General features: G+C 40.5%; 1 protein-coding gene across 4 annotated transcripts in view; it reads left to right on the forward strand.

Moving 5' to 3' along the window:
- Positions 1-13,916, forward strand: part of LOC308388332 (calcium-activated potassium channel subunit alpha-1a) — a 149,547-nt gene that overhangs the window by 58,913 nt on the left and 76,718 nt on the right. The gene's annotated exons all lie outside the window — the stretch shown is intronic.

Here is a 13,916-nt window from a genome sequence, read left to right on the forward strand (position 1 = left end):
GCTGTAATTTAAGGTACATAATGGAACTGTGTGGCTGTAAGTGGTGCCTGGACAAGTGTCTAGTGACCTGCATATATTTTGATGAGACCACAGGGAAAAGACTTTTAGTATTCACACAGGGAACTTTATTTCTTGTGATTTGAGAGCGATCTATTCAGTGGTACGATGGGAAATCATACCAGTTATGTAAATGCCACATTAGCTATGAGTGGATACGGGGCACAGTTAGACTCTTAACAATGCTGAAATTAATAATTAAGGGATACCCATACATTTCTGCTCAGAGATTATGCTCAACAAAATCAGTCATTTCACTTTCACCAATTAAGATTCTGGTAACACTACACTACTGATGCATTTTAATTTGTCACACCACCTGCTCTTTTCTGTCAGACTTTATTTTCCTTTTTTCTGCTGTCTATCAAGCTACAGATCTACTGGTAAACTACCTCCATGCAGACAGTAAATCTGGCTTTGAATAGAACATCTGCGAAGGGATGAATTAATAGCAGTGACATGTCACCGCACTTCTCGACTGCTCCGTACAAAACCAGGGAAAATCCCCTCAGATTTGTGTCTCATTTTCTGGTTATTGTTTGGAAACAAACACCGAAAAAGAAGAGACCCACTCTGTGTCATGTTGTCACTTTGAAAGGATTCCCAGTATGGAAGAAGTCTGAAGTGAGGTCTTGCGGGATATTAAGTGTTTCCTTTTGATTGAAGCTGCAGGGAGTGGGGAAGATGACTTTGACAGGATTCAGTCTGAGGCCAGCAGGGGTGCACGAGTCACCAGAAGTAGAAATCTTATTCAGTGGTGATTCATAAAACTTTACTTGTCTTCATTTTCATGAATGCAACGACCTTAAAAACTAATTTATTACACATTAAATCAGAAGGATTGTAAGTGGTCCAGGATCAAGCCCAGACAAGCGGACTAGTTGATTGATAAGTCTGTACTCCAACTCCCCATTAATCTCACATAGCACATCTTAAATATGAGGTGTGAGCAAAAAGTCCTGAGAACAGGACCATAAGAGTCAAAAGCCAAAAAAAGCAATGACCGCAGTGACTCCAGCTCAGGGGCATGTCCAATAAGGGGTTGAACTTTACTGAGGATTACTGATATACTTGTACTTAATATAAGTATTTCCATGCGGTGCTGCTTTCTTTTACTCCACTACACAGTAGTTTATCCTATTTATTTGAACTTAAATTCTTTTGCTGACAAATTGCAATATTATATCTCAAGCTACAGAGCAATACATACATTAAAATCACCAGCAGCTCCAACATTAGCGAGAGATAAATCAGTAATTATGATCCAATAATATCCTGCATATATGATTCATAAAATAGCCATTCTACATGATAAGTACATTTACTTTAGGTACTTTAAATATATTTTAACTATACAAGCTTTGCACTGTTTAGCTACTTGAGTATGTTGGTAAATGTTTACTTAGGTAAATGCTTCTTTTAGCTTGGTCGCCCCAGCGAGTGGATACTTGTACTTTTTTTCCTTTTTTTTTTTTTTTTTTTTTTTTTTTTAAATGACAGCAGTATGCGACATTACGTGATGGCAGAGCTTCAGTTCATCCTTTGTCATTTTTTTTTTTTTTTTTTTAATAAATAGGACAGGGGGAATGAATGAGAGAAAGAGGGGGAGAGAAAGAAAGAAAACCAAAGGGGAGAAGAGACGGTGAGAAGGGGGGGGAAGAGAGAGAAAAAAAAAAAAGAACTCCTGGGTCACCTGTATGGAGAAAAAAAACAAAACAAAAACAAACAAACAAACAAACAAACAGAGGAGACAGCAAACAACAAAGAGTAACATAATAATAGAGAAAACAAAGCACCATCACAATAAACTAGCTAGTCATAGATATCAATATTTACTAAATAATAAACGATATTGTGCAGCACGCAAGATAGACAGCGCACAGTGTGCTTTGAGGCAGCAGCCAAGAAAGCTTTAGTCCGCGTCTGTGAATACCCATGTGTGCATACCTGTGTGGATCAGCATGCTTGCATTCCAAAGGTTTCTCCATGTAATGATCTGCTAGGGAGTGTGGGGGGGCCACAGCCCCGTCCTCCAGGGTGTGAAGCGGGTATGGAGGAGATCAAAACTCCAGACATCCAGAGGCCCCCAGAACACAAGAGACCATGGAAGACCAACAGAGGGGCAGCCGCGCCACTATTCCCTTGTACTTTTTTTCCACATTACAAACAATGATCAAACATAAGAGACTGGTCTGGTTGGTTGTAGGTAGTCACCAACCAGTATCTACTGTAGGGCCGTGTGACTGGGCCCCAAAGAGTGAGGCAGGGAGAATACTTGTCATTATTCTGATCATTCATCAGCTTAGGTACAGTTAATTGCTCCACAGGGGAAGACTTAACGTGAACTGTGATGTGTGCCATCTTGAGCCATCTTAGAGCACATCAACAACGCAGGAATTTTTTAAAATATGAGCACAGTCTTCACTCATCACCTGCACCACTTGCCAGATTTGACTAGCTGCAACTTTGTCCTCCCCTTCGCAAAGACATTCTGCTGAAAGCCCTAAAAATAACCGCAGTGTTGATTAAAATGGTCCAGAGGTGCATGAGCTGACGGCATCATACTTGAATTTGGGCTCATTTAAATCAAACAAAGAACTTCCTTATCAAACCTCCCTGCGTTACTAGTATCAGGTCTTCTGTAGCGCACTCAGCCTCCCTGCTTGTGTTGCAATGAGTCAGACTTGCCACCTTAGACATAGTCATGACAACTATTCTTGTTAACCTTGCAATTGTGTGTTAAATTAGTCTGAACGTTTAAGTGCCCTGTTAACATAATGTGTGTAGCCTAAACGGTTATAAGTCTAGCAACAGTGGGGGAGTGTTGTCACTGTGTTGACTCAGAAAAAACTTGGCTGATTAGACAGAAAAGTAACAACTTCAAAGGCTCGGAGGTGTTACTAGAATAGAAAGTGTCGCAGCATCCACCTATCCATCTATGTGTCTGTGCATCTATTGAATGTGCTCTCTCTGTCTATCACCATAATTCACTCCTGAAACAGAAAAACAAGCCTGTTTATGTTTGCAATGATTTCAGAATGAGGCAGATCATTCAATAACCTTTTTATCATGTTATTTAAACGTTCACGTATGTATTTTTTACATTTTTTGCAGGCTGAAGTACTGTATGATGACGAAAAATTGAAAATTCATTGAGGGAAAAAAATTTAATAAGTTTCTTCCACTTTACCTGTCACAATATACCCAGAATAACTACAGTTTCTTGTTGAGTGCTAACATTGTGAAAGCTGCTTTTTTGTACTTGCAATATCTTGTGCTTCAGGTGTACAAACTGAGTTTGTTTCTGGATCGTGTCCTTGCAGTGTTACCCTCCATGCCTGAGGCTCTGGCTTACTCGTGGGCTGTTGCACATTTACGGACACTCGACATTTCCCAGGGGCTCGGGGAGAAGTCTGTGGACCTGTGATACCTAGCAGCAAAAAGCCAAACTTAACCTAAAATATATCAGTTTGTTATGTTTTGTTATTTTTTTTGTAGTGTCAGCTGAACTATGACCTGCCACTCAGTTAGCGCCGCTGTAAGAGCTGAACAGTCACATTTTGCTGAAAATAATATTGCCCTCTAGCTGCCATACGTATGTATGGTTACGATTATGGTAACGCTCACACTGTGAAGCGTTCAGATGGAACCACCTATAGGTTAATGTCGTAGACTAAGAAAGGATATGATGGCTGATTGAAAAATATCCCCCAACCCCACAAGAACACTGTCAGCACCTCTTTGCAGTCCGGTCACATGCGCTCATCTTCTCTGTGCTGGCATAATCCCAGTAGGGCTCCTACCTTCTGTCTTGTAGACATACTCAAAGGTTGAATGCTTGGTAAGGTTGAACGCATGATACACATGCACCCTCTCACACGCACACATCCACACAGGTGAAGACGTGCAATGACACGTACACGCTGTGGCATTTAAGCTCTTGCTGTGCCTTAGAGGACATGCTCTATTATTCTCCATCTCTCTTCAGCTGCTCTCGCTTGCTCTCATTCTGTCTTTGCCACAAGCCATTTTCTGCCACCTCTTAATGTTCCTTATGTCCCACAGGGGTGAGGAGCTCTCTCTAATATTTTCTCATCCTTCCATCTCCTGTCATAATCACCTCCATCTATTTTCTCTCCTTCTCTCCTTTTCTCTTTTGTCCTTTTGATATTCTCCGAGAACATACAAGGTCATGGTCACTCCCGAAAAGGCTGCGATTAGACATAAGAAGGGTGGGGTGCCCTTCCAGTACCTAGAACATACTGTACAACTCACATAAGCTAATCTTTGTTAGCGGCGTTTAATTTTGCAGTTGTCTGTCTCTCATAGTACACAAGTAACACCTCCCCCAAAAAATCTCTTTTTATGAATTAATGATGCTGTAAAAGCTTTTAGGGAGATTTTTCAGAAAGGTTGTCCTGTGAAATCTGTAACGGATCTCCACGGGCCTCCTCTTCATCTCCCACTGACAGATGCTCATTTTAGGATCTGTCACCCTGTCAGACCTGAAAGGCTTTCCTCCATAACGACCCCCTTCCCACTCTCTCCCCCTGTCAATCACTGTTTCTGTTGCCTAGGTACGACAGTTTGTGGACATCTGTCTCTTAAAGGCCACAAAGGTTGAATGAAACCAATTCCTAGGGTTGTATACTGATTTACAGTGGGGCAAAAAAGTATTTAGTCAGCCACCGATTGTGCAAGTTCCCCCACTTAAAATGATGACAGAGGTCAGTAATTTGCACCAGAGGTACACTTCAGCTGTGAGAGACAGAATGTGAAAAAAAAATCCATGAATTCACATGGTAGGATTTGTAAAGAATTTATTCGTAAATTAGGGTGGAAAATAAGTATTTGGTCACCTCAAACAAGGAAAATCTCTGGCTCTCACAGACCTGTAACGTCTTCTGTAAGAAGCTTTTCTGTCCCCCACTCGTTACCTGTATGAATGGCACCTGTTTGAACTCATCATCTGTATAAAAGACACCTGTCCACAGCCTCAAACAGTCAGACTCCAAACTCCGCCATGGCCAAGACCAAAGAGCTTTCGAAGGACACCAGGAAAAGTATTGTAGACCTGCACCAGACTGGGAAGAGTGAATCTACAATAGGCAAGCAGCTTGGTGTGAAAAAATCAACTGTGGGAGCAATCATCAGAAAATGGAAGACATACAAGACCACTGATAATCTCCCTCGATCTGAGGCTCCACACAAGATCTCATCCCGTGGGGTCAAAATGATCATGAGAACGGTGAGCAAAGATCCCAGAACCACACGGGGGAACCTGGTGAATGACCTGCAGAGAGCTGGGACCAAAGTAACAAAGGTCACCATCAGTAACACACTACAACGGCAGGGAATCAAATCCCGCAGTGCCAGACGTGTTCCGCTGCTGAAGCCAGTGCATGTCCAGGCCCGTCTGAAGTTTGAAAGAGCACACATGGAGGATACAGCAGAGGATTGGGAGAATGTCATGTGGTCAGATGAAACCAAAGTAGAACTTTTTGGTATAAACTCAACTCGTCGTGTTTGGAGGAAGACGAATACTGAGTTGCATCCCAAGAACACCATACCTACTGTGAAGCATGGGGGTGGAAACATCATGCTATGGGGCTGTTTTTCTGCCAAGGGGACAGGACGACTGATCCGTGTTAAGGACAGAATGAATGGGGCCATGTATCGTGAGATTTTGAGCCAAAACCTCCTTCCATCAGTGAGAACTTTGAAGATGAAACGAGGCTGGGTCTTCCAACATGACAATGATCCAAAACACACCGCCCGGGCAACAAAGGAGTGGCTCCGTAAGAAGCATTAGAAAGTCCTGGAGTGGCCTAGCCAGTCTCCAGACCTCAACCCCATAGAAAATCTGTGGCGGGAGTTGAAAGTCCGTGTTGCTCGGCGACAGCCCCAAAACATCACTGCTCTCGAGAAGATCTGCATGGAGGAATGGGCCAAAATACCAGCTACTGTGTGTGCAAACCTGGTAAAGACCTATAGTAAACATTTGACCTCTGTTATTGCCAACAAAGGTTATGTTACAAAGTATTGAGTTGTATTTTGTTATTGACCAAATACTTATTTTCCACCCTGATTTACGAATAAATTCTTTACAAATCCTACCATGTGGATTCATGGATTTTTTTTTCACATTCTGTCTCTCACAGTTGAAGTGTACCTCTGGTGCAAATTACTGACCTCTGTCATCATTTTAGGTGGGGGAACTTGCACAATCGGTGGCTGACTAAATACTTTTTTGCCCCACTGTATGAGAGCGCATTTGTTTTCGGGATTTGAAAACAAAACAAAAAAAACATTGTGGGGGTGAGCAAGTTTATTTAGTCATTTCTTGGTGTTATGTAAGATGAAATAATACACCATATGCTGTCTGAGGAATAGGTAGGATTTCATATTAGAGCATTAGTAGTTAATTCTCAGAATTAGCAGTCAGTAGCTATAAGCATTATTATATAAGCATTTCTGTGTGTTCCAAACCCCTACATGTGCCTCACTGAAACAATTGGGCCAAATAGAAATATAAAAATACCGGAATATTTAGATACAGCTAATACTAATTTTAAACTTTGATTTGTGCGCATTTATTATCAAAATGGTTGACCTGCCGTTATTTGTGCAATCCTTGCAGCTCTAGATGGCTCTAAATCTGTGTGATCGGGTATTGCAAAACATGCCAGCAACAAATTAAGCGTGACTATGCAGAATTTGGAATGCAGAAATCTAACTCTTCTTGTTGTGGCTTGTTGCGGGCTTGCACCTGTTCTGTTGACATCGCCAGAGTTCATTTTAAACAGAGTCAGTGCTCTGAAAGTGTTACATTTCACACCGTGTTTGTATTTTCATGTGTCAAAATCGGGCAGAGTCCCGGCAGTGTCACATTGCCAGCTTTTGCAATGTTAAAATTATTATTTTTTTTATAGCTGAAGACATTATGGCTTTGGCAGCAGGCAAAAGCAATAATGGAAGAAAAAGTAGGAAGTGGGAAGAAAGTATCGTTAAATTCAGGGATGTGAGGAGAGTGAGATGTAGATTCTAATCTGTAATTTCACCACGCACTGCATTGTTTTCAAACTTTCCAGTGATTTATTGGAAATGGGCTGAGTCATCCCCATTTCTCATGCTTTTCTCTAAAATCACAATATTTGAGACTTCTGCAAGGAGTTTTTACAGACCCTACGATGTTATCTGCGTTAGTGGGCGACGTTGTTGCCAGCATTTTGTGTCTCTGTGTAGTGCATTATGTGTTGATTACCATGCAAAGTGCCCTGGTGGTTTACATGCTCTTTTTTTGTGGTCAGCTTGTTGTGATTTGGCGCTATATAAATAAAATTGAACCTCTACTTTTTCTGCTTATTCGTACATTCCCTCACGTCCATTCTGACAGTTCTCCAGACATAAGGTCTTTTTCCAACATTGCTTGTGATAGTGTATGTAACAGAATAAACATGTAAATGCTGAAAATCCAACTTTTTTACTTTTCATGGCTTTAAAAGCAAAGTTTTTTGGTGGATGAATGATAATGATTATTCTTGAAGGACATGTTAATGTCCTCCAACCAAGTCTCTATTCAACTGTTCCCCAGAGACCCCAGAGAACAGCTACTGTGTGACCTTGGATGGTAACACAAATTGAGCTAGCTGTGAGAGCGAGGACGAGATATGAGTGGAAAGAAAGGAGACAGGATTGTGTTGCCTAGCGCAACATTTAGAGCCAGCAGTATTTTCACTACTCGATTCCAACCAGACAATTCAACCTCATAAAACCTCAGATTCTTTTCTTTAAAAAGGAGCTAAGACGTATAACAACTGTTAAAAAGAAACAGATGTACACTAGACAGATGAGAAGTATAAAACATTACCGAGATATTCTAACAGTAGTGGTAGACATTTCATTACAGGGGACTAGATGTAGTTCAGTACTCAACTCCTCCATCTCCTTCCCCAATAGACTTGACTAAAATAAACTCAGTCTACAGTGGATTCAAATAATGGAAGAAAAAAAAACAAACAGACACACTGATGCACAACTCATTCGAGCTTCAGCTCATTTGCTGCCTGCTTTTTGTCCTCTGTGCCTCTCTTAATTTAAACTTATACAGTGGAGAAGAGAGTATTATAAAAAAACAAACAGAGCTCCAGCTTTAGAAAAATAAGAACAGTTTTGAAACCGCATTTAATCAGTAAAATGCTTTTGTAGTGAAGGTGGCAATTAGCAATCAGGCCAAGGGAAAGTCTGTTCAGAGGTTAGCTATCAGCAGACTGATCATCAGACAGTGTGAAGTGGACTTTCAGTCCCTTGAAAGCCTAGAAGTAAATTGCTTTAATTCAAGGTTGCCTCAAAAGCAAACCAAAAAAAATTGGACTTTTGGTTTATATTTGGATTTCAGCAACGTGCTGCTAATTGCATTGAGGCTCTTAGGTCTCTTTCCAGTCCGCTGGTCATAATCTGAGCCTTAGAATTTGTTTGGCTCCTGTTGTTAATAATCACGTACTTTCCGAAGCTGCCGGTGTATTCGATAGGAACACGCTGGCGTGAATTGGTATGCTTGTGGCACCTCTGTTCAGTCTCACGGAGCGAATCAGTAGTCTAGGTTGAGTTATGCAGTCTGTGGCTGGAATATAGAGTGCGGCGTTCTGACAGGGGATATCACAATGTGTGCTGATGTATGGGTGTATGCCATCAAAGTTTAATGGAGGTTTCCTTTGCTGACATTCCCTCAGAGAGAGGCTCACACTTCTGCCTCACGGTGACATACGATTCTGTTTCCTAGTGCATCTCAATCTGCATTGACACCATAGACCCGTGACTGATAATGTAGGAGTGGATGTTATGAAAGCAAACACTTGGGATTGATGCAAATGTTTGCTCTGCAGTGCAAACATTGTGACAAGTTGATGAGAAAGGGAAAGCTATAGTGTTGCATCTCTTTTCTGTTTCACTGACAGGTCAATTATTCAGAGAAAATCTGTATAGAATATGAATTAACACATAATGTTCTTTATTGTTTTGAAGTCTGTTGAAAAAATACAAACCATATATTGTATGTGTTTGGGGATTAAAACCATAGAAAAGCAGAAACTCTACACTGGATTGGCCAGAGATTTTCTTGGCTGTGGACCTCTGAAATCCTTTCTGGCTGAGGCATCAATCACACATTTTGGAGCTCTTCTTTCTGGCTAACCCAGCGAGCCAGGCTGGATTAATGAACAAGCTTATCCTGATGCCATACAGTACTGATGGGCATTCTTGACTTCCCAAAGATGTTTCCCACTCATGTAATCTTCGGAAACAAATCAGGATTCCTAGAAACCCTTCATGACACCCTTTATTGTTTCAATTATCTCTAGAAGCTTACTAGCATACATAAATACATGCATGCACACATTTGTATGTACCAGCAGCAGCAAGATACATAGTAGGACTGCCTCTTTTGTCACATGCTGCTATTATGTCTATAGCAAAAGCTTTTAATAAATGAATTAGCATTTCAGCGGCTATGAAAGTCATCTTTAACCCGTGAGGAAAAACTTCCCTTAAATGGATGACAAAGTGGATTTCTAATTTAGCAGCTAATGATAGCTAGCTTGGTTAGAGCTTTGTCACCCAAGCCTTGAGACTGGTAGTGCTTTTCCGTAGCAACTGGCAGTAGCTAAGGGATCACTATCTGGTCTCTGGGCTTGTGTAAAGAGGACTTTAGCAATTGATTTCACAGTGGTTTCCAGCAAACACTTTCAAGCAGTTGGGGGGTACTAATTTTTTTCTTTGCAACCAGTGGCTGCTAGATGGTTGTTAACCAGTCTCTTGGCCTGTGTGACTGAGGCCTTAGTAAACTGCATCTGTAAACAGGCATAGGTCAGACTGGCTTTTAAAATATTGTGTCTTAATCAACATGAGTAAAAACTACTTCTGTCAAATTTTAGTTGGTTTGTCCACTGTAAAGAAGACATTCCCACATTCTGGTTATTATAGGCAGAATGTCTTTTTAAAATTAATTTTAGTGAAATCTAAATGTGTGTAGGCATGTCTTTAACCCTTTCTCAGTTTACCATGGAGAAATGCATAACTGTACTCTGTCTTGATCACTTAAAAGAAATATGGTAGAAACAGAGGAGCTTTGATTCACTGACCTCTTGACCTCATACTTGGCCTTAATGTGAAGTGATTTCTCTGTATATTGCCACCCTACATCACCTGCCTTCGGGAGTCCGCTGTCTTCTTGTCACAAAGTGCAGTTACAGGACAGAGGAAGTCATTAGATAGGATCCTTGTTGGGGAAGGAAGTCATGTGTGAAATTTTGGCTCAGTTTTAGGGCGCTTCCGATGGCGAGCTGTGATGGGCTCTTAAAATTCTTTAGACTTACAAATCAGCTCAGTGTGTCAGACTTGCATGTGTGTTTATATGTGTAAGTTAGTGTTATTATGTGTTTACAATTCTGATCGTGTCATTTGAGAGCCGCCGCCTTTAGCCTGCTTGCAGTAAGAGAACCTGAAACCCTAACGCTTTCAAGTTCACACACAAACACATACACCCACACACACAGACACACACATCCACAATTTGTTGCTGCCCTGTTTACACTTGGAGTCTTCTAGTGTGCCTGCTGAAGTGCACCTCGGAAAGCATTTGACAGATTTAGCTTAGCACTTTAAATATAGAAAGGGGTACACCAATGAAAACCTAGACATCATGTCCGAAAGCTGTTCCTCAGACATGATGCTGGCATATTCCAGTTGATAAGAAATGTGACTCACCGATGTCATTTAATCACATGTGAATCACTGAATGTTTACATAAATGGCCCCCCGAAATAATTTTGAGGTATTACAAATGCATGAGCTATACTTAGTAATCTTTGTACTGCTGCTGAGGTTTCTGATTAAATTTCTTTTTGGAAGTGGAGGAAATGCCCCTTCTGCTATTACTGCTGCTGTAGTTTGTCATTGCATTTTCCTTGATTTGAAGTGGCGGATGCTCAGTTGGTTGCCCTTGGTAGATTATGGTTTTGAGGTCAACAGTTAGCCCTTATAGATGAGAGACACTGAGAGTGAGGAAAAGTGTAGTGTATGGGGTGTGGGGAGGGGTGGGCTGCAAAACACAGTTGAATAACTGGGTCATTTTAAGATAATGACGTTTCTCATCTCTTCAGCTCAGAGCTGGGTATTCACTGTTAACTGCTTTGTTTTCATTTTCTGTGTATTTTCTTGTGTTTTGTGTATTGCTTTAATTCTTTAATGCATTTTACTGAAAAACTGAGATATTATAAGATTAATGACTTAACTCAATTTTCATTCTTGCAGAGCCAGCAAGCAGTGCCCACCAATTTATTTGTTTGTTTTTGTAATTTTGGTTATATCTAGAGCAAAATAGTTGACAAAATAGGGTGTTTTATTAACCATGATGATGTTTTGGAAATTATTAGTGATTTGCCATTATATCAATATCCGCGTTATAACGGCCGATAAATGAAAATTTTAAAAAGTGATGAACAGAATGGAGAAACACTCTTTGACCATGTTATGAGTACTTGTGTTACATAGTTTTTCCACCAAAGTGCCCTCTCTAAGCAGCACAACGCACAAACTCTGTAAGTGCTGACAACATATGTGCGTTTAAAATGTCACAAACACAACCAGCTAATCCGCACAGAGTTGGGCAGAGTATCATATTATATAGTATATTATCTTAGTGAGAACTCATGAATAATTACACATAACAAATGGTAGGAGAATCTAATTATGTTTTTTGTGGCTGATATATAATACCAATTATCGGCATCAGAATTGGTCTTAAAAATCCAATATCTGTCAAGGTGTATATGTTACAGGGTATGGCTACTGTAACTGAGAAGTTGGTTATGGTGCCTTTGGTGCCTAGCCAAAGTGCCAGAATCGATGCTTCATATAATGGTAGTCCATCTCGATGGGCACATCAGTATTTTACATGCAGTCTCTGCTATGTTTGAAATGTTGATTTTCCACCATCACAGCCATCAAACTTCCAAAGCGACTGACACTAACTTTCATTCTAGTCACATTTCCTGAGACTTACAGATCCATTCGTGGTTTGTGGAGAACTAACATTGCACTCTCGTAGTATTGTCAGATTTAGAATGTACAGTAGATTAGATTCTCCTGTATTCATTGTATTTCTGTCATTCTCTAAAACTTACAGGTGGATGTGGTATTAGACCAGTAGCCATGCTACTATTATGAAGTGTTGGCATACCAGACCACAGATGATTAGGTGTCTGCTAATGCAACATAAACACCTTGTCTACTATCACCTCCTGAAAGTCTGAACATTGCTTAAGAATCAGTTCTCACAAGTAGTGAGAAAAGATGTCCTGACTATTTATTGTTACAGAAATTACAGAGCATCATTACAGAAATCAATGTCATTTTAATGCATTTTCTTTTACATAAGCAATAGTATTCCAACAAACAGGTTAAAGTATAACATTGATTAGATTCTCTTAAGAAAATACAAAACTTGTGTAAGATTACTCAGTTTGGCTTTGATACTCAACAAGCATCTGCCAAAGACTATCTATGACCATCTTTTGGGGAAAAACACACAACAAGGCAGCATTAGAATGAGATAATGCACCATAATGGACTACTACCTCTTCTATTTAGAGTAGTGGAGTGCCTTTCATTAAAAAAAAAAAACCCCAAATTGCTGACATTATGGTAGCGTTTCAGCTTGAGCTTTCTCTTTGTGTCTTTTATGCGGAACCTCATTGATGTCTTTGGCTTGTTTAGTTATTCCTTCCCTTGACCTCTCTGGGTTCGGAATTGCCATCATCCCCTGTTCAAGCAGGGAGCTATTAAAAATGCAATGAGGAGTGGGTGGGTGGGAGGTGTTTACCTCAGCCACAATGCGCTGGATCAATACAAAGGACCCATCACATGAAAGTTATCAAGCTCCCATCATCAATAATAAATGGGCCAATCAGCAGGGATATTGAGCTTCTATTGTGAGATGGCTGAATGGGAGAAGGGATCATCAGAGAGGAACTATTATACGACGCTACATTGGTCAGCTGTTGCGACGATGATTGTGATGATCACAGTGAGGATGATGATGATTTGAGCCCTGATGTTGCTGCAGGGGGTTATTGTGGCACTTTTTAACTGCTGGTCTGGAACAAGAAGAGACATGCATGTGCTTACAATAAGGTGTTTTCAAGCAGCTTCTGAATTTCTTTTATACTACATTTGAAGAGACGGGAAGAAAATGATACTATTTTCGTGTTTATAAGATCCGTATCCACTTAACTCATTTATAGCAATGTTTTGGGACTCAAATCTTTGCAAGATATAAAAAAACATGAATAACTGCAGGGTTCTGGTATTGATGTTATTAATGGAAGTGATAGATAGTCGCAGTAACATTACAGACCCCAGTCTAGCATAATACATTGTTTCAGTGCAGTAGCTTGGAAGCACATGTCAACACTTGATAGTTGTGGTCCTCTCTAAGTGCTTCCTCTTAACCCCCTAAAACACACACTGTTGTTGCTCTTCTCATCAGCTTGCCTATGTGCACCCTTCCTTTGCTCCCTGTAATTGTGCCGCCTCCTTTTGTACACTGCCTGTGTTCAATACGCGGTATTTGCTGACATGAGAGTTGGCATTCATTATTCAGTGTGTGCTATTTGAAAATGTCTACCCATTCTGCAACCTGCAGGAGGCAAGCCACTATTTAATTACAGATGCTGTAACTAGTGTTGCAAATTGTGTCCAACCCAGATGAGTGCAGTGTTTTGTTTACTGTAAATTGTATTAATGAGCATAGTGGAAGTGCATGAAAGTAATTTCTCTTTCCCTTGTCTTTTTTCTCTCTC

This window comes from Rhamphochromis sp. 'chilingali' (assembly GCF_963969265.1).
Source record: "Rhamphochromis sp. 'chilingali' genome assembly, chromosome: 20".
Lineage (NCBI taxonomy): Eukaryota > Metazoa > Chordata > Actinopteri > Cichliformes > Cichlidae > Rhamphochromis > Rhamphochromis sp. 'chilingali'.